At 45.4% G+C, this 20,390-nt stretch overlaps 1 protein-coding gene and 1 long non-coding RNA gene across 3 annotated transcripts in view; both read left to right on the top strand.

Moving 5' to 3' along the window:
* Positions 1 to 15,764: 15,764 nt before the first annotated feature.
* Positions 15,765 to 17,691, top strand: LOC116794515. The gene is made up of 3 exons (XR_004359818.1): positions 15,765 to 16,017; positions 16,381 to 16,460; positions 17,090 to 17,691. It is a non-coding gene; the product is annotated as an uncharacterized LOC116794515 (long non-coding RNA).
* A 1,137-nt stretch (positions 17,692 to 18,828) lies between these two features.
* CNOT6 (CCR4-NOT transcription complex subunit 6) overlaps positions 18,829 to 20,390 on the top strand; it is a 33,600-nt gene continuing 32,038 nt past the window's right edge. Inside the window, exon 1 of one of the 2 annotated variants that reach the window (XM_032702876.1) lies at positions 18,829 to 19,024. The gene's annotated coding sequence lies outside the window, so the exon portion shown is untranslated. The remainder of the gene's footprint in view (positions 19,025 to 20,390) is intronic. The other variant, XM_032702878.1, reaches the window with a different exon arrangement.

Genomic DNA, 20,390 nt, shown 5'->3' with positions numbered 1-20,390 from the left:
ACCTTTGCAAAATGTTTCGTGACCCTCAGATGAATGCTGACTTTTTAAGAGCAAAATATTAATATCGCTTCACTGAGGCAGAAAAGCAGCTTTTCATCTCAAGAGCTTTATTAGCTAATGGGGAATAAAAATATTCTAACTGCTTGCTAGAAATGTGGAAATTAATTGCACTCAATTTCATCGAATTCCTGGGAAAAAATATTTAGGTATTTTAACAGCATTTAAATAAATGGACTGCCTACTGCAAACAGCTGAGCTCCAGAGAGAGGGCTTGGCTCACAGTGGGAACCAGCCCAGGGCCAACTGCTAACGTGGCTTCTATTCAGTGCTTTATTCCAGGTATGGCTGCCATCCAAGAAGATGATAAATTCCAACACCTTATAATTATTTCAGCAAAAAACAACTTGGAACAATGCACTTGAAATTAAAGGGTACCAAAAAGATGGAAAGTGTGGTGAACCTCCTTTCGATACCACTTTCTATTGTTCTTCAAGGACAAAACTCTCTTCTCTACAATTTTCTATGAAGTGAGAGAAAATCTGACAACTCCCAAAACTACTGGACACTCTGTGTGTCAGCAGTCACTTTGGCTGGGATGTGCTGAACAGGCTCTGAACCGTTCCTCCCTCAGGCTTATCACTGGAGCAGGGCTAACTCTCAAAAAAATATTCTATTTACACTTTAATCCTCAAGCAAGGACCTCTCGCCAGATCTGCAGTGCTCCAGCAGCTGCAGTCCATCAAATGCATTCAAGAATGCAAAAAAAATGATAAGAAAAGCCGTGGATGAGATGCTGGGCTGGGAGTCAGGAGGCTTTGGTGCTGCTCCAGCACAGCCAGAGACCTGCCAGGCAGAGGGAAGCTCTCCCCATTGCCCCACGCTCCCCTTTGCTTCATCAATTTAGGGCATGAAGCCTTTAGGGGAAGCAGCATGTGTGTGAGGCCAAAGGCAGCAGGGAGCACTAAGCAGCTACACTCTCGTATTGGGCTTTCAGGCATCAGTGAAATGTCAACAAGAATAAATTGGCTTAGACAGCAATGCTCCCCCCTCTTCATCGCCGCTGGCCGTGCAGCAAACGCAGCCCAAAACCTCTGCAGCACCTTCCCAGACCCAAAATTCCCCCTGAGCCGCCCCGAGCCCCACAGGAGCTGGCTCAGGCAGAAGGGCTCTGCAGCTGCACCAGGAAGGTCAACAATTTCTGACGTTTGTTCAAATAAAAGCTCAAATCCATTTGACTGCTGTGGTCTCTTATGGCTTCCTGAAATTGTGTGTGTGTGTGTGTGTGTGGACTCTGTGTGTGTGTGTGTGTGTGTGTGTGTGTGCGTGTGTGTGTGTGTGTGTGTGTGTGTGCCCATGGAAACACGATGGGAAAAGGTAACACGCCTGCATTGGGCAGGAGGCTGTTTAGCACAAGTGTTCTTCCTTAAGGGACTGTTGTACTGCAGCCTGTGGAGAGGAAGAGATTGAGCCTGAGGAATTTGAGAGCTACCTCTATTCATTTCTGAAAGAGGAAAGGAATTAGGGTACAAAATGAAAGCCGAAGACAGGATTAGGGCAGATGGAATTAAAGGGTAGGCATGTTGAGTCAAGTGCCTTATTCCTAAAATCTTCTCCGATATATTTAAAACAAAGTTAATGAAAATTTTTCCAGCCATAATTCTCTTCAGATTTATATTTGTTTCTCCCATGAGTTGTAGTGTGCCCCATGGTGGACCTCGTTATTTATAAGAAATGTGAAGGCAAAGGGATACATGTGCATTAGGAGCACTAAACCTCAGACCTTTATAGGACTTTTCTTGTAGAAGAAGCTCAGAACATCTGTTTATTTTTATCACATCCAATTGCCATGGAGATGTGAACACCCTGTGTTATTCACAGGAAGATGACATAGCTATTCTTCTGCAAAACAGAAATTGCTTTTTAAGTATTTCCAATCATAAATCAGGAAAACACCCAAAAATCCACGTTCCACCCATGGCCCAAAATGCCACACCCTATTCTGTCAATTTAAAATAAATGAGTGTGATAACCTTCAGTTTGATTTGGACATGTCCTGCCCTGAGCAGGTCAGCAGGACAGGGTGACTTCAGAGCTCTGCTGTGCCACAGCCTTCCTCTGGGTGCTGAAGGGATTTTCCTGGGCAGCCTGGCTGCTGCAGAAATGTTCATCCTGGCAGAAAACCGTCCTCTCCTGGATTTCAGATATCGACTGCTTGCAGTGAACATGCCAGAGCAACCCACCAGAGCGTGACTCTTCGAGGACAACCTGTCTGGGAGACAATTAATGTGTTTCAGGGAAGAAGACCATTATGGTTGCTCTGCAAGCAGAAAGCTGCTTAATGGAACAAAATACGTGCGGTGATGTGAGCCAGTCCCTGGGCTCTGCCCTGCTTTAAATCAAGCCTGTCACAGACTGATTATTCTAGCAATAATGTCATGTTATATGCCAGAGGTCCTCGGATTTTAGCCCCCAAAGTGCAGTCAATGAACCACCCCAGTGAAGACCTACCTGTGCACTCTTGTCCTGTAGTTTCTCTTTCCTTTTGCTTCTACCTTCCATCAACCCCTCTCTGCATTTTCCCTCTCCCCTGCTTGCAGGAACATTAGTTCCTCTGGCACCTTCGTGGGCATCCCATGCCCATAAGACTGGAAATGCCACTGACAGATTTGCTCTGCCTTCTCTCCTGGACTCTTGCTCAAAGAAGCAGAAGTGAATGAAGGAAAATGGAGACACCATAGTAAGCAACAGACAAACCCTCAGATCATGAACTATTGGCTTTGTCCTTTTGGCAATATAGCTCCTTCAAAATACATGGAAAATTGCCTAGAGAGTGCAAGGTCCCCTGCAGGAACCTCATTTTTCTGTTTTTCTTTCGTATCCCACTCTCCATTACCTCAGTGTGAGTTATGCTCTACTTGCATCACCTCAATAAGTGGATGTCACATCTTTATTTAAGAACAACAAACCTGAGCATCACTCAGTATGTTGCTGAGGTATGAGATGATGATGACTGAGGAACCACCAGCAGAGTCTGCACACACACCAGCATCCCAGGGAACACCAACACACTGCTTTGAAGTGGCTTTGTGAGCGTTAGTGGGGGATGTATCGCTCCTGGGTCCCCTGATCTATTTGGATAATTAGAACTCAGCTGTATTGGGAATTAATTCAACGCCTCCGGCTCTTGCAACATTACAAGGACAATTGCCAGGCACAAGGTTTTCCTTTGTAAAACATAGCTTTAGTCTCATAATCCCAGCCTGATATTTCACCCTCCAGCTATTTCCCACATTTTTTTAATCATTAAAGTAGGCTTTCAATTAACTTGTCTTATGGATCAGATACCACCTGCAGATACAAATACAAACATAAAAAAGGAAGGTTGCTCAGAGGCTAGAGGAAAAATCCTGCACTTTGTCACTTGTTTAAATCCAGCTAGCTTGAGAGAGAGTGGGGGCTGTTGCTGGAGGTGCTGGAGGAGGTGAGGTTGAGCTTTCTGTGTGTTCATCATTCAGCACATCTTCTATAGGCTCTGGCACTGCTGACTTCTATGGTACCATGGGACAAAAAAGGGATCATCCTATAGATGAGTGACTTGTTTAATGGAAGAAGACTACAAGCCTGTATGATCATCCATTTAAAAAATATTTTAATAAATAACTTCAAAACTCTCAGATTATTTTTCTCCAGGATCTTTGCAAGCATTGACCTTGTGCTGTGCTCCCTTCTTGTACATATTGGAGAGTGAGAGGGAATTCTCTCTCTTACAGCTTCATACCATTGGGAAAGCAACCACCAAAATCTCAAATGACTGGCTAATATTATCAGAATAAAACTACACATTGCAGGAACTCCTGCTGATGTGAAATTAAGAGGACTTATCTTGCTGCAATTTCCAGCGGGAGAACCACAGGAGAAGGAGCTTGACATCAACAAGAAAGAGCTGTATCATGTTTGGAGCAGCCACAGTGCAGGGCAGGAGCTGGTACCAGAGGACGGTGACAGAAGAGGGAGGTGTTGGTTTACAAAAGCCCTGGCAGATGTGTTCACATGTGCATGAATCAAAACACCTCTATAGGTAAGAACCAAAGGAAAGACTGTATTCATCCCCAAATCATCTTACATTCAAATGAAGAACTTAGGAATTACTATTAAGTAATAAAATGCTCAAAACAGGGTCATAAAATCCAACCAGTTTCCCTGCAAAGGCAGCTGAGATAACAGAGTTGCTTTTCCTTCCTGGTTCTTACAAGCAACTGAATGACCGTGGAAAACCCAGTGATCTGGGCAAGCTCCCCTTTGTGGCTGGCACAGCTGAGCTGGACTTTCTAAGGAGTGCAATGTCCTCTGTGGGGCAGCTCTGCAATGTCTCACTTAGAGCAGAGATGAACCATGGGGCACACCAGCCTTGCTCCTGCTGATGGTGGTTCTTGGAAATGGGACTCCAGTATCTCCTGGACCCTGCATAAAATACCCCACCGGGGAACTATCCTGGGGCACCTCACCAAAGGTACAGGCAACCTGGTTTATAGAAGGCAAACAGTGAAAATCGTTTTGTACCATTTCTTTTTAAATTGCTTGTTCTCTGACTCAGCCTCTCCACTGTCTCCCACAGACAGATGTCCAGGATCCTCTCTTGTAGATGCTTGGAAGTGAGGAGTAGTCCCTTGGAGTTACAGTAACTCCCTCGGGGAATGGTGCCAAAGACACAGCACATTACAGTCCTCTTTCTAATATTGTTAAGTGCACAAGGACCATCTGTAACAGAGCCATCACCCTTTCAATCAACTGAGATGATGCCATAAGGGCAGCTATTGATTAAAGAAAAGAAACAGATCCCAATGAGCAAAGGCAAACCAGTGATGACTTTGAGCTGGCATTCAGTGCAGGTCTTTGTTCAAACTAGAGCTCTGCCACTCTGGGGAGCACCCAACCCTGCTCCTGTTTTCTGGATGCAGTTACACTTATTGAAGCTCACATATCTTTATCCCACAGCTGGTAGCTGGACTAGAGCATCTGACCAGATACAGAAAACTCCTGATGAATTCTGTGGTCTGGGTTACAAAGCAGGCAAAAATGACAATTGCTTACTTCCCTGTAACAGTTTCAAATCTACTTTCTGTGTATTACTAAGCTACGGATGAGGCAACAGATCAGTTCTGACTGAGAAAGGCTGGAATTTGTGTTCAGCTGTTCCTTGTGATATAGGAAGGAAAACATCTGCATCAATTCAGTCATCTCTGTGAGCAACAGCGTAGATCAGACACTACAGAGCAGGCAGAACTTGTATTAAAACTCTGAGGATTAGGACATATATAACATTTTTAATGTTTTAATGCATTTAAAAATATGAAGCAATCCTTTTAATCATTAATGTTTCAGAAAAAAAACCCAAACAACTAACAAACAAAAGCAAGTCTTTTACAGCTGCCCTTAGTGGTAACCAGTCAGGGCTAAACCCAGAAATGTCTGGGGTTTTTTACAACTCGGTTATATGGAATATCGCTTTTTCTGTGCAGCAGTTGAAAAACCCAGGTCTTTTACAAACAAGCTACAGGCCCTTCAAAATACTGTCCAACAGTTCTCTTGCCAAATGAGAATGGTTTTACACCATATAATACAGTGTAAGACACCCAACACACCCTGTGACGCACCGAGTAACGCTGCGTCACTAACAAAGTTACTGGAAATGATGTTAAAAGGAGTAATTTGCTTTAAAAGTATGCTCTTTCAGCCTGAATTATCTGGTTGGGGTTTTTTATCTGACCTGAAGAGGTGGTCTGATAAGTCTCATTTGAATTCAGTCAGTCCAGCATGAAGGAAAAGTTTCTTTTTTAGAAGCGCTTGAATTTTTCCATTAAATCACTTTTTTCTTTCCTAGAGGCCTTTATAACTATGCAAAGCACTCCAACAGCTAATTTTAAATACACCACCAGTTTCAATGAGACCAATGAAATTATCCACATTCATTGCATAAGCACTGAAATGCTTTGTAGGGCCATGATGAGCCCACACAAAGTATGAACCAGGTCCTTTGATCTGAATCTACACATCCTCACACTTGGAGAGAGCTGGATTGAGGCTGCAGTCTGGTTTTCAGTGATAACCAACAGAATTCCTGAAATCTCCCATCCAAAAAAAAAAAAAAAAAAGGTATTTTTGCAGCTTGGCTTTGTTAGTGCTGGGTCTGGAGCAGATCTCCCCTCTGCATTCCTGAATGCTGATCACCTCCACTCCCCCTTGAGCCTGGGCTGCTCCTCCTTCTCTTCCAACTCTGATGAGCCAGAAGGTTCACTCCCGTGGTGATGAGCCAGTACTTCACCTGCTGCATTGTAATTTGATTTTCTTCATTCAGCTCTGTGCTGGGGAGATACAGTTTGCAGCAGGGTCAGTGTGTTCCTTCGGGCTGTACAAGCCTCCAGGGGTGTATGCTAGAAAAATGCACAGAATAAAACACCCTGAACGATCCTGACCACCACAGGCATCACCTATGCACCACAAACACTGAAATTAAAGCTGTTTAAAATGAGAAAAACACAGGTATGATCTGAGTCTCTTTGGGAAAAGCTTCAGCTGAGAAGCTCTTTTTTCTATCAAACCACGGCTCACAGGATCTGGCCTCCGTAGGGGAACTGGCCACAGCATCCTCTCACAAAAAGGAAAACTTTTCCCTCTGGCTGGACCATACTAACCCCAAAAATCTATAGTAAAATTCCAAATATATTTTCAGCATGCCTTTGTTCAGATCCACTTGGGAACACACCAGATTTGCCATTTCCTTAAGTTAAACACTTTGCATCTGAAACCTGCACACATCAAAGGCCAGTTGCTGGATTCTTATCACCTTTAATGGAGTTTTCCTTGGGAATCTCCCATCAGGGTCCTGTATCTCCACCATATAGGGTGGAGTTGCTTTGATTACTATGTTCTCCTCAGCCTCTGTGTATATCTAACAGCAGGACTGTGTGGGAGATATCGCTGTCCTGGCCAGCAGCCAAAGAACCGACCCTCTGACATCCCACCAGGGAGCTGGAGCTGATGTACAGCTCTGCTAAGCTAGAGAAGGAGACAGCCTTTAACCTGCTCACCCATCAGTAATGATATGAACACTGTGTTCTTTGCCAAAATTAAGTGAAGCATCACTTTATCCTCAAGGCATGCACACTTTCTCACTTTGGCTGGAAAACAGCATCAAATGGCAGTCAAGGGACACGTTTAAGTATTGCACCATGTGAGCCTCCACCAAGGGGGTTGAATGGCAGAGCTTCCCAAATCAGGAAAAACATGTATGAGCTCAGCCAGACTTTCAGACTGAAGTGCCTCTGTTCCTCAATGAAGCTTCTTGACTTGTCTCTGAGCAGTTATATTTATTTTTTTTTAAAGTCACGACTTAGAAACGAAGTCAAAATTATTTACACCACTAAGCAAAACCAGATTGTCCCAGTCCCACCTCCATGCTAGTGTTTATTCTTTTGCTGAGAGGGACAAAAGACACCTTCTAAAGGAAGGAATTTGTCCTGGACCCTGATCCAGCCCCCAGTGCCATCAGCCCCAGGTACAAGAAGATGGGGGGGAGATTCAGGTTTTAGGTCCTGTTTACAGAGCTGGGCACAACCCTGCACATCCACATCCCTTCTCCAGTTAATAGCTTGTTCCCTGCCATACTGAAATCAGATAATAAAGAGCTGACCAGAAACGAAATCAGATAATAAAGAGCTGTTGGGGACATCTCTAACAGTGTGAGCCATCTGCACTCCTACAACGGGTGGTTCCTCCCACGTCACTGCAGTGAAGGTTACTGGCAGGACACCCAGTCTACATTAGGACTTGTTCCCAGAGCTTTCCTATCATCCTGTCCTGAAGGGAATTTTACTTACAAACTCTGATATTTCTGCAAGCACCACCCTTCAGAAGCAGCATGTTGCAATTACATGTCAGAATTTGGCTAAGTTTGATCAGTAACTTCATATCAGTTACTACTTCTACATTCACTTAAGAACAAGTAAGTCATCACTAGCAAACCCCCTTGTTCTCCACTTCAAATGTGTCTTTCATAGAACGGTTTACTAACAAGTTTTTTGGTTTTTTTTCTGTAAACTTTAGAAAAAAATAACTTAGAAACATGAAATCTCATTAAGAAACCATTTTTGCTATTACAGTTATCATGTGATTTACCAGCTGACTGGGACACAAAATTAATATCTGCTTTTCTGGAAAAGCTGGGGTTTGGCTCAACTACAGCTCTGGAAAACAGGAGGATTGTAGTGATAATTCATCTTCTAGATTATACAGATGAGAATGAATGAAGTTTAAATGGTGAAAGTTTAATGAAAGAAAAGGTTATATTGCCACATATTGTAATAAGCACCTGCCAGAGACAGGTTTGCACTGAAAAACAGATGACACAGTGACTGCAGTGTATTGAGAACTAATTTAAACACAGAAGTTCTGGAAGGTTTGGAAGCCTGTCCAGCTTCTTGGAGAATTGTTACTTTTTCTAAATTTAAATTGGGAACAGGATCCCAGCCCACTGCTGCAGAAGAAAAGTTCTGGCTCATCAGAATCAAAAGCTCAAATGCAATTTAATTATAGTAGGCTTATAGTTCAATCCTGAAAAAAACTAAAAAGTCCAGAATAAGCAGAGCCAAATTCAATCGCTTATTCCTGTGACAGCATCCTTTGACCATAGCATAAAATTTTGGCATTTCTGCTCTCCCAGCTATAGAGAGATACATAAAAATATAAGAGATTAGATGGATAGCATTTCTTACACAACCAGCTACACCTGGAAATACAGGCCATGTAGGAGGGTTAAGCCTCCTGGCACTTGTCAGCTGTGCTCTGGCCCAGATCTGATGAGGAAAGAACTCAGTTGTTATCCCAGTGGCCAAACTACAGATGTTGTTGTCCACATGTGGGCGTTTTTGAGGGCAGTCTGAAAGCAATTACAAACCCAGTCAAACAAGAAACCTGAGGTTAGGTTGCCTTAATTTCATTTAAGACATCTGATTGGAGCTCTGCTTTTCAGGCCACGGTAGACTGTCATAACATGTCAGTTAATTATGGAAGTCCAGTTATTAAAAAAAACAAACAAGTTTGCACTTTTATTGGAGCTGAAATATTTCCAAAGCCAGCAGTAAACAAAGTGTCTGCATTAAATAAATCACGGGCTGAATGTGTTATTGACATATGGATTAACGGGGCTGGATGCTCTTCAAAAGCACGTCTGCGCCTTTGCCCAGTCCCACGCAGACGTTCTCACCAGGCCAACACAAAGCACTGTCTTATCACAAAACTTGCAGGAACATTTGTCCAAAAAAGCTTCCATTGCTCCTGCTGATGCCCAGCTTGCAGGGCAGAGGGATCTGTATGGTTTATCTGCCAGCTGGAGGATGGACTCAACCAAGTGGCCAGACCCTGTCTGTTTGACACGCTGCCCTGGCTATCTTCACACCCCTCCAGAGGATTTTAGGCTGGAAGAGAGTGTTTCCTTTCAGCAGCCCTGCTAGCTGATGCAACCAGTTTAATTCGGCTTTAATTCAGGTCCACAGAGTCTGCTGGAGCTCGCTGCTGTTCCCAGCCCCAGTGCTCTGCTTGCTCAGCACTACCTGTGCGCTTCCGCAGGGATATTATCCCACACGGATTGCAGAGTCAAGCCAAGACAAGCTCTTTCGGTTACATGGCCAAGGAGCCCACGGAAGAAAAGTGTCTCTAGAAATGTCAGAGTGGGAGGGGCTTGAGCTTTCGTGGAAAACCAGAAAAACTTGGAAGCAAGCCAGGTGCAAAAATGGAAAAACTTGGAAGTAAGCCAGGTGCTCATCCTCTTTGGAAGCAGCTTTCCCACCCTCACCCCGTTTTAGGAAATCAGAGAAAGCTTTGCAAAGCCTAATTCTTAAAAAAAAAAAAAAAAAAAAAAAAAAAAGTGATGAAATGAACATGTGCTACCACCTGCTGTCCATTATTTGGAAGAGCAGGGGCCCCAACAGGGTCTGGCACCCACGGTCCCCCCGCAGCTCCCTGTCCCACTCCAGCCCCAGGACATCGGGAGCAGCTTCAGTCCATGCAGAGCCAGTCTTGGGGAGCTCAGGGGCAACAGTCACCCAAGAGAGAAAAATCTGACCTTTTGTTAAATTCTGATCAATTAAAAGCAGCATTGAGGAGGGAATTAGGAGATGAGGTTAAAGGGAAGGTCAGAAAGGTGCCCAGGCTGGAGCAGTTTCCTGTGATGTCAGATCCATACACAGACATGGAGGTACCAAGATGGAGAAAGCAGCAATGGCAGCTCCAGACGTCCTGGGTGCTCTCCTGGGGTCCATGATCACCCGCTGACTCATCCCTGACAGGCAGCTGCTGTCACAAACTGCCGGGAAAGCAAAAGATTCACCGAATAAATACGGGTTTAAATAGACCAATTCCTGCACAGGTCACTTCACTTCCACACGTCCCCACTGGGGACTGGCAATTCAGATCTGGAGCAATAAATCACCTCAGGCTGGCAAGAATAACGGCCCAGAGCTCACGAACACAAAGAATGCATTTAATCCTTTTCTGTTGCTGTGGTGAGCAAACAGAGCGTGCCCAGCACATTAGGCAGCTTCTTGTGTTAATGTATTACCTATAATTATATGTAGAACAAAATGGAGACCAGTGGAATCAGTCCAGGTATTCACCATTCCCTGCAGCCAAAGGGCTCCCAGGAATTATCATCTTCCCAAAGTCTTGACAAATAGAGAATTAAAGGACGAAAGGAGTTTGTTTCCAATTGTTTTAACCAGAACAACATACGTCCTGAACACATGGTTACACACAAGATCTTACAGGAGAAAAAGAATAAAATAATTTCTGGACAGATCAAAAATCCACCTTTGTCCTTCTTGGCCCGTTCAGAGGCTTTTGTGTTTGCAAGGGCCCTGGGCATCAACATTACCCATCTCAAAGTCTTTACATCTGCTTCTTTTACAACATGTCACTGGTCCATGCTGCCTCTCATCCAAAACCCTCAAAGTACCTCCACAACTAATTAACCAAGCACACTGTTTTACAAGGATTAAATGAAGTAATTCCTCACATACAGTGTTATAGAGGTGAGCAGCAGACTCCAAACACCACCTCAATGCAGGACACATTACAGACATGTCCCAAACAGACTAGCCTATGTGCTCAGCTGTGCTGGCAGAGATCACACATTGAATATTTATGAGTAAGAAATTGGGAAGAAGTTGCCTTTTCCAAGAACACGTATGAAAATAAAGCATAGTTACGTTTAATTAATAAATTACTAAGCTATAATATTCCAATTGGCCGCAACAGAAGGTTGGATTTCAGCAGAGGTTTCTGGTAACTCCCCTGGACTTCCCCAGCCTGTTGCAGTTTGCTCTGAAAGGGAACCCCACCAGGTTGGTTTGGAAGGGACCGTTTCTATAAACAAGTGTCCCCTGAAACTGCTTCTGTGCAGCCAATGTGCTAGAGCAGTAACTACCAAGGAATAAAAAGGCCAGTACAGCATCAGTGTAAGCAGAAAGGCAAAAGGTATTCAGAGAAAAAAGGGGAATAAGTTAATGTCAATCCAGGCTTTACAAACACGTGTCAAGGGTTCTTCTCTCACTTTCCATCTGCCATAAACAGAAGAAAGAAACATTCTAGGGTGGAATAAAAATGAGCAAAGGAAGAAAATAACATGTGTGCTAAACCCATTTCTCCAAAGCCTCGGTGGCATTTCTCTGCCGCAGCACTCCACATCTCTGCAGGCTCGAGCCAGCGAGAGGATGCTGGGTTACTTCACTCTCATAGCATGAACTCGTACTCCTTGCTATTCTCAATCTGTCACATTCAACAATCACACGCGAAAATGACTCAGGCTGCCAGTTGTCTCCATGTTGTGCTCGTTGAGCATTTGCCAGTTCCTCAGGAGTAGGCTTGATATTGAAAGCCACACTTTGGGAAATGTGATTTAGCCTGAGCCTGCTGCATTAGGCTCAAACATTATGATTTTTTTCTTTATCCCACAATTTTTGGTCTTTTTTTTTTTTTTTAATCTTGCAGACCAACAATTCTGGACACAGAGGAAAGAAGCAGCAGGTTAGATCAGTGGTTTGTTCAACGTGGCGTTTTGCCCCTCCTGGAGGCATTAATTCAAAGTGCCTAATATTTCAGGAGGAGTGGAAAAGCCTTAATGTACCACCCCAAACACCAGCTGTAAACGTTGGGCAAATTTTCTTCCTGTCACCTGCAGTGACCACCTGGGAAGCAGGCAATGATTTTCACCTTTTTTTTCTGAGCAAGAGCTGTTCCGTGGTGCAGCCTTTTAGCTGCAGACATTGAGTTACCCCCTCCCCTCTGCAGCAGCAAATACCCTTCAGCCCACTGAGGGCTCCCCATGCTTGGAAAAAAAATTCTTCCAGTCTCATAATCTCAGCTCCAACACCTGCCATCAAAGCCTTCAAAAAGAAATTACAGCCCCAAGGATCTGTACCGTGGCCTCCTCTGGCTGCAGGGGCATCCTGTGGTGAGCAGCTCACAGACATGTACATGCCCACACTTATTTAGGTTGTTCCCCCTCTCTGCAAACCTAATGTCCTAAGGAAAGTATTTTGTCAATTCAGATAATATAGAAATAGCCACACTTAACGACCAGCTAAATTTATTCAGTCATTTTGTAATTTATTTTTGTAACCACCAATGAAAAAAAGAAAAAAAAAAGAATAGTAGGCCTATAATAGCCTCAGGATTAAAGTGTACTTTATAAATTCTCTGGAGGGTTTTTTTTTCCCACTAGAAACTGTCCTCAGCCAAAATTCTTCAGATAAATAATGATCTCCTATACAAAACATTCAGCAATGAGGACATTCAACATCTTGGAAATGTGAAGCACGAAGACTATGTATAACTGTAATTGGAAATTGTGTGAAGTTAATTACTGTTATATAAGCAAAATTTAGGCCTAAGATTTGATGCAATAAATAAAAAAATGAAAGAGATCAATTCCAAAATCTTCATGCAACCATTTTATTGCTATTCAAAGTAATTAATCTGAGTTACAAATTTACAAAAGGTAAACAATAAATCACTCATTCTGTCCCACAAATGCCACAAGTCATGGGAATGATAAACAAAGTTTTCTACGTCTTCTAATAATGTAGCAAATGGATTTTTATTCAGGAAGCCTCTAAAACTTCCCCCAATTACACAGATAGCTGTCTGAAAGCATACGGTTTGTGTAAAGACTGCGTGTACCATATGCACGTATCACTTCACTTGCCACTGAAACAGTTGTGTCATGGGTGGAATGTGGCAACTCTACCCACACACAGTAATGTGATACAACAGATGAAGATAGTGGAAAGCCGTGAAACTGCATGGAGAAATTTAAGTAGATCGAGTCCATCTCTACTTCAATGGGAATTAGATCAGGCCCCAAATGAGAATTTATGCATGACAGCTGGATTAACATATATATTTCCTGAAAGACAGTACCTTTATAAACTGAAGAGTTCCATAGTGTCACACTGGAGCATTAGTTCATTTTTTATTAAGAGAGAAACCATAATTTTGTAATTCACGGTAATTTCCTCCAGGACATCGGTCTCCTTAGTTATCTCTTTTGAGTCCTGATCCTACTTAATTTGCAAGGGATGAGACTGCAGCAGGGACAGCTTAGTGTATATTTGAGTTATAGTCCTCATATATTCTGGTTCATGAGCAGGAAGCAGTGCAAGTGTGAGAGGCCCAATTAAATTAAAAGTTCAGCAGTCCTCCATTTCAGCAAACGGTCAGGCGACAAATGATTACGGTATTATTGCATTTTCTTACACAACAAAAACTGCACACTTTTTTTTTTTTTTTTTTTTTTAAAATCATGCCCTGCCCACCTGATCCCTGACCCACGGTGGGAAATCCTGGCACTCTGGAAGGCTGGAGCTTCCTACCCATGGCAGGAAGCTCCATCAGACATGCAGTGCCACGGCAGGGGGAAGCTTTACAGTGCGGGAGCACAGATGGGATCAGCTTGCAAGTAAATATGTTTCTGCTGCTAGGGAGAAGCATAGAAAGCAACAATGAATAAAGATGAAAAATAAGATGCTGACAGAAGAAGGGGAAAAAAAAAATGCCAAAATGGGTACAAAGGGAAGAGGGTATGGTAGAAAAGACCAAAAATCTGGATGATTTGTTTTGTTTGAGCACTTGCTTTCCACTAATGAGAATTCTTCCATCTTACATCAATAACACCATTATTTGGCATTTAACCTCTAAGTTGTGACTTCATAACTGGGCATTCAGGTTTTCATAGCAATTTGCTCTATTCACTCACATACATAAAAGCCCTTGCTGTGAAAGGCAAAGCCTTGTGCTCCTTTTGCACAGCTCTGAATGCAACCAGGAGCTCTGCCCACATAATGAATGCACACAGGCCGTACCTTTAACTTTTTCTTTCATGTAATTAACTTGGTTTTTTATATAAAAAGATGGATACCTTCTTGGAGACAGGTGACCGAGAGTTGGAGAGGTGATTCTAGAGACAAAAATCTGTAAGAATCACCCTGTATCTGAAAAATGGCAATGAGGTAAACAACATCATGGTTCATAAATCCAGCTTCTTAACAGCATTCAGATTTTAATATTTGATTAGGACAAGTAAGAATTAAGACATTCTCTTATCTGTTACTTCACTGCTATAGCATAGCACAAATGTACACACTAGAATATATTAATGACTAAATGCTCCACAGACCTGGAAACTTGAGGTAGAGAACAAGATTCATTTTAAACTGCTACAATCCCGATAACAGATCAAATATCTAAATAATTAGAAGAGTCATCTAAACATGGTATACAAGCATCTCAGGTGGTGGCAGTGTTAAATAGTAGCATCCATCCCTGGCAAAAAGGAGTTAGAAACTCTTCTCTCGCTATGGAAGTCTTCCTACTAAAATGTAGTTATTTCTAGAAAGAAAGCTTTTGATCTTATTCCGTTTCTTTTTAAGCACTTAGTCTACTTTTGTCTAACAATGGATATTAAAGTAATTCTAAGGCTGCAAAGCCCTTACCTACAAATCGTGCCATTCCAGGATTAAAATTCCTGAATTCATCTCTGTTGTGGATATGCATAAGGGGAGTTTTCAATTACCTTTTTACATACAAGTCTTCTGGAAACCACAGAACTCCATTCCATGCAGAGGAAAGCAGGAATATTAATTGCCTCAATGCTTTCTGTATGGAGCTTTCACTGTAGTTTTAATGCTCAATAAACATCAAAGATTTATCTTTACTATCCAGCTGTGACAGAAGATGCTCTTACATTCACTCAGTAGACGGAGAACAGGCCATAAAACTTAAGGCTGAAATCATTAAAAATGCAATGATTTCAGAAGCACAATATGAGTGCTCCAAGTCCTCATTTTTCAGAGTACCTGTCATTTTAGGCATATCCCACGTTCAGAGCAGTTATCCCACTGATCTCAACTGCCATGGAAGCTATCCTGTAGTTTCCTGTCTCTCTACCTACATAGACTAAAAATGTAGACCATAATTAAGCTCTGCCCTCCTATTTGGGATCCCTCTCCTCTTCTCCCAGTTACTCCCTTCTTTCCTCCTCATTATCTCCCTTACTTTACCATAACTCTGCTCGATTCACTTCCTGCCTCCAGTTACTTTGGTTTTGTCACATTTCCTGGGCACAGAAGGGGAGGAGCAGAGAGGACTGAGCCTTTCCTTGGCCACCTCTTCTGTGACCCCAGACACACGAGCTTCCATAAGCCATGACACCTCTGTATCTGTTCTCTGGGGTGATGATGTATGAACCATGCAGGACGAAGATATGTCTTTTACTACAAAGAACTTAGAAGGCAAACAAGCCTCTAGTGTGCAACTGTACATAGATATTTTAAGATTATAACTTCACCAAATTTGGCAATTTAAACAAAGCAGAAAGTACCATAGCTCAGCCACAAAGATAACTCTCTACCACAAGTTTCACATCCCTCTGTCAGTGCACAGAGGCACCAGGACCTCGAACCAGCTGTAAGTGTTGGTGAGATGGACCAAGTGGCCCTCCCTGAGGCCTCCCAGACACAGCTCGAGCCTTGGATGCGTGCAACAGAGGAGATGGTGGGGATGCTAGAAGTCTTTAAACTACTCACAGCACATACTTCTATCTCCAGCTGTAAGGAGGAGAAACGTTGTAGGACATTCACCTTCATCATGTGGGACATGTGACTGTGTGCCACAAGTGAGATTTGGCCCAACTGAAGGCCTATTGCACAGCACAGAAAGGCTTTTCTTTTTAGGGTTAATGAATGAAAACTTATCCTCAGAGTACGGTAACCTTAACATTGTGTTTTAAAAAGTGACTAATTTCTGCTCTAACCTGGCTGTCTTTCACAGCAGTGCTGTCCCAAACTCGGGACTACGGCGTTCCGTGCGACATGGCAGCTCCTGAGACGTATGGAAACTGCCATGGGCAGGTAAAAGATTAATGGGAAGGGCTCTCTTTTGATTGATGAATCTGTGACCTTGAGCAACAAGAGCACTTGCACCAAGTATATCTGCCATGCGAGGCAGACAAAATGAAAGAGGCTCATGTTACACTCTCAGATCTCATTAAACACCCAGACCAGAAACACCGATACTGGCACTGGCCATCTGCTCTGCTGTTTGCCTGGTTACAGGTCTGATAACACTTTCAGGGAGCAAAAGTTAATCACATGTACAGATGAGCAGCAGCACTTCTGCACAGGAAATTCAGCAGAACACAACAGTTTCTAAAAAAAACCCCCACATACCTGTTTTTACTTCATTCTGTTGTTTCAAACCACATAAGCTGGCAGTTCAAAGAAGAATTGTTGACATAAAAGGCCATAACTTTAGGCTCTTCAAATATTGCTATTTTTTTATAAACAACTTCTGGCGTTATCATAAAGTTCATTAACTTGAAACCTGCCAAACTGCTGTGACCTCCTGTTACTCTGAGTAACAGGCAACAATACAGAATTATTTTTAATTGCTTTTAAATTATTTCCCCTAATGCTCTTTTTTGCTTATCTCAGTTATTTGAGAATTACAGTATTTTCTGCCATTTGTTCTCCACTTGCAGAGATGAAGGCCCTTGCCAGCAGACCTTTCCATGTCTAATGTAATATTACCCCAGCATCCATCCCTGAGGAATGAAGTTTCCCTGCAAGCGTTTTTCAAGAGACTTATGATCAACTAAATTTTCTTTGCTGAGCAGCAATTCCTGGAAAATCCTGCAACGTATTCAAAGACTTTCCTACTGCTTTTGGAGAATTAGCTCTGGGCAAAATGATATAGTCTATTGAAGCCATATCTGACCCAGAAAGTATTAACTGAAGAATGTGCAGGACAGCTGCTTATCGGAAAGAAAAGACATGCAGTGCAGGAGAATGACATGTAGAGCTACTCGAGTTAGTTCTGAATGACTGTCAGCTCTCCAGAGCCAGCCAAGCCCTGGAAGCAGATAGGATATTCTGCCAGAGCCTGTGCACATCCGTAATGGAGCAGGCTCGGGTATCTCCAGCACAGGACTGCACCATGCGGCGAGGAGATAGTTTATCATCCGAGAGCATTTCAGATACATGATCTGATAAGGCTGAACAGAAATCTGAAGTATAGCAGGATTATTTCCAAAAAAGTGTCAAAGGGCTCAACGTTCCTGTGGAGGATGTTCTGTGAGCAGGTTTGGTCTGCAGCAGGCCAGGGTCATGTTTTTCAAAGCACTGCCCTCGCTGGTTTGTGGTGGTGCTCCTCAGAAGCTCGACCAGGTACCGTTCTCCCTTGAATTATGTTAAAAGAGAATGCCTTGTTTGCACAACAGTGTAAGTGCCACTTATTTCCAGCTACATATCCAGTTATACCTAAGCAGAGGAGCCTTCAATTCTTACTCAGCTTTCTCAGACTGGAAACAGGGTTCTATATGTGGGACAATGCATTTTTCTTTACTGTTCCTTTGGATGAGTTGGTGTGTATCAAGTGCTCATTTGCTGCTGCATCACCAATGCTCGAACATTTTAACTCTCTGAAAAACTGAGGGAATCCTCGATTTGGAAGTCATTATTTATGATTTATGCTAACACTACACCATGGATGGAACTTCCCCACCACCATTTCCCTTAGCATCCCTCATCATACTGTGAAGTCTTATTGCACAGGGACAGTAATAACATCATTAAACGAGAACATGCTTTATTTTTTTAAATATCTTTGTTTGCATCCATTAATCTGTTCAAGGGAGAACACTACACGAGCCACAACCTGAGTTTCAGAAAGGTGCTGCTGGGCAATTCTGGGGGACATTTCACAGTAAACATTGTTTCTGAAAATGTCACAGCAGAGGATCTGAGGCCCTGGCTTGCCAGCAAAGATACAAACGTAGAAAATACATTCCCTTTCCTAAAATGCATCCAGGCCCACCACCCGCACCACCTGCTCACCCACCGCAAGGCTGAGCTCCCGATTTGGGCTTTTGCAGGAGAATTTTTTAAAAGTTCTTTTCCAAACAAGCGGCTATTTCCATTCGCTCCTGCTCGGAACCCTTTCCCTGCCATACACCGCTTGCACCGGTTTCGTGACGTTACTTTCACCCACTTCCCTCCCCCTTTCCCCGGTTCCCGAGGCCGTACCCCAAAATCCCCCCCAAAATCCCCCCCCCCAAACTCCTCCCTCCTCTTTCTCCCCCAACGCTCCCCGGCGCTGCTGCGCCCCCTCCCCGCGCTGCTCTCCGCGGCCGCGCAGTGCGGGCGGCCTGGGCAGGCGGGGCGGAGAGAGGGAGAGGAGGAGGAGGAGAGGGAGAGGAAGGAGGAGGAGGAGGAGGAGGAGGAGGAGGAGGGGGGGGGGGCCGGCCCGCCCGCAGCCGCCGCCGCCGCCAGCGCCGCCATGATGCTTGTTTGCTTTCAATGAGTGTGAGGAGGAGGCGGGGGGGAGCCGCTCTCCCGTCCGGCCCGCGGCAGGAAACAAAGAGCCAGGCAGGCGGCGGAGCGAGGGCGGCGGGGGGACGGGGATGCTGCAGCCACAGGTAGGGGCGGCCCCGGCGCCCGGCCCGGAGGGGAGGGGGCTCAGCTCGGGGGGGCAGCACCGCGGGAGGGGTGCGCCGTGTGTGTGTGTGTGTGTGTGTATGTGTATGTGTGTGTGTGTGTGTGTGTGTGTGTGTGTGAGAGAGAGAGGGGGGAGCGGCGGTACCGCGGCGAGGGGACGCCCCCATATCGGAGTTCAGTGTGGGGGAGCCCCCCCCGGTCGTTTCGGGGTGTCATGGGGGGGAGAGGCCCCCTCTGGGCGTGGGGGGGGCTCCGGAGCAGGGGGAGCTGGGCCTGGAGAGCCGCGGCTGCGGGACCGCCCGGGGGAGGCTCCGCGCCCCGGGGGGGCGGCGGGGAACGGCGGCGTTGGAACGGGGGGCGGCGGGGAAGGGGCTGCGCACCCCCGGCCCGGGCCCGGCGAGCGCCCAGCGGCGAGCGGGAGGGACGGAGCGAGGGAGGCAGGGAAGGAGCCGGGCCGGGCGGCGCCGCGCAGGAGCCCGGCTGTGTTTGCATCGGGGAGGCAATTAAGAGAAATTAGTATAATGGCATCTGCGAGCCTGAAGTTTTTCGGTGGTTTTTTCCGGTTTTTTTTGAGGGGAGGGTTTTTTTTTTTGGTGGGTTTTTTTTTTGTGTGTTGTTTTGTTGTTGTTGTTATTATTGCCGTTGTTTTGGTATCGGGGTTTTTTTTTGTTGTTGTTGCGGTGGGGTTTTTTTCCCCTCACCGTGCGATCGAGTTTAAAATAATTAAAACAAAAGGCGAGAGAGGGAAATGACATCAATCGGGGGTGGGGGGGGAGAGAACTGCCCGTCCACCCCTCCGCGCGCGCGGCGCCCCGCGCCGCTGCCTCCCCCGCCGGAGGGGAGGCCGCTCCGCCTGGCTGGGCGCGCACCGAGGGGCGGCAGCCAGCGCTGCCTGTCAGCGGCGGAGCGCCTCGCTTGCTCCGGAAGGAGCCGCGGCAGCCGCCGGTCCCTGCCGGCCCTCCCCTCCCCGCCGGCAGCGGGAGCCGCGGCCGCGCTGGCGCCGGGGCCGCAGCGGCGCTCGCTCGTTCCGGCGGAGGGAGCGGCGGGGCGGGCGGGGCGTGTGGGGGGGAGCCGTGACTGACAGCGGAGGCGGCCAATGAGGGAGCGCGGGGGCCGTGAGTGGCAGCGGCGGTGGCCAATGGGAGCGCGCGGGGGGCGGGCGCGCGAGGCCGCGGGACGGGCGCATGCAGGGGATAAACAGAGGGAATTGGGGCGGGGGGGCGGCGGCGGGACCAGGGTTGGGGTTTGGAGTGGGATCTGGGGTGAGTTGTCTTTCCATAAACGGGCTGGGTGCTAGCGGGGTCACTGCCTGGGTTCGGCTGCACAGGGATGAACGCCCGGGCTGAC

The sequence above is a fragment of the Chiroxiphia lanceolata genome, chromosome 15 (assembly GCF_009829145.1).
Source record: "Chiroxiphia lanceolata isolate bChiLan1 chromosome 15, bChiLan1.pri, whole genome shotgun sequence".
In the NCBI taxonomy this organism is placed as follows: Eukaryota; Metazoa; Chordata; class Aves; order Passeriformes; family Pipridae; genus Chiroxiphia; species Chiroxiphia lanceolata.
Note: the sequence above shows the minus strand (reverse complement) of the source record. Positions and strands in the feature narration are given on the sequence as shown.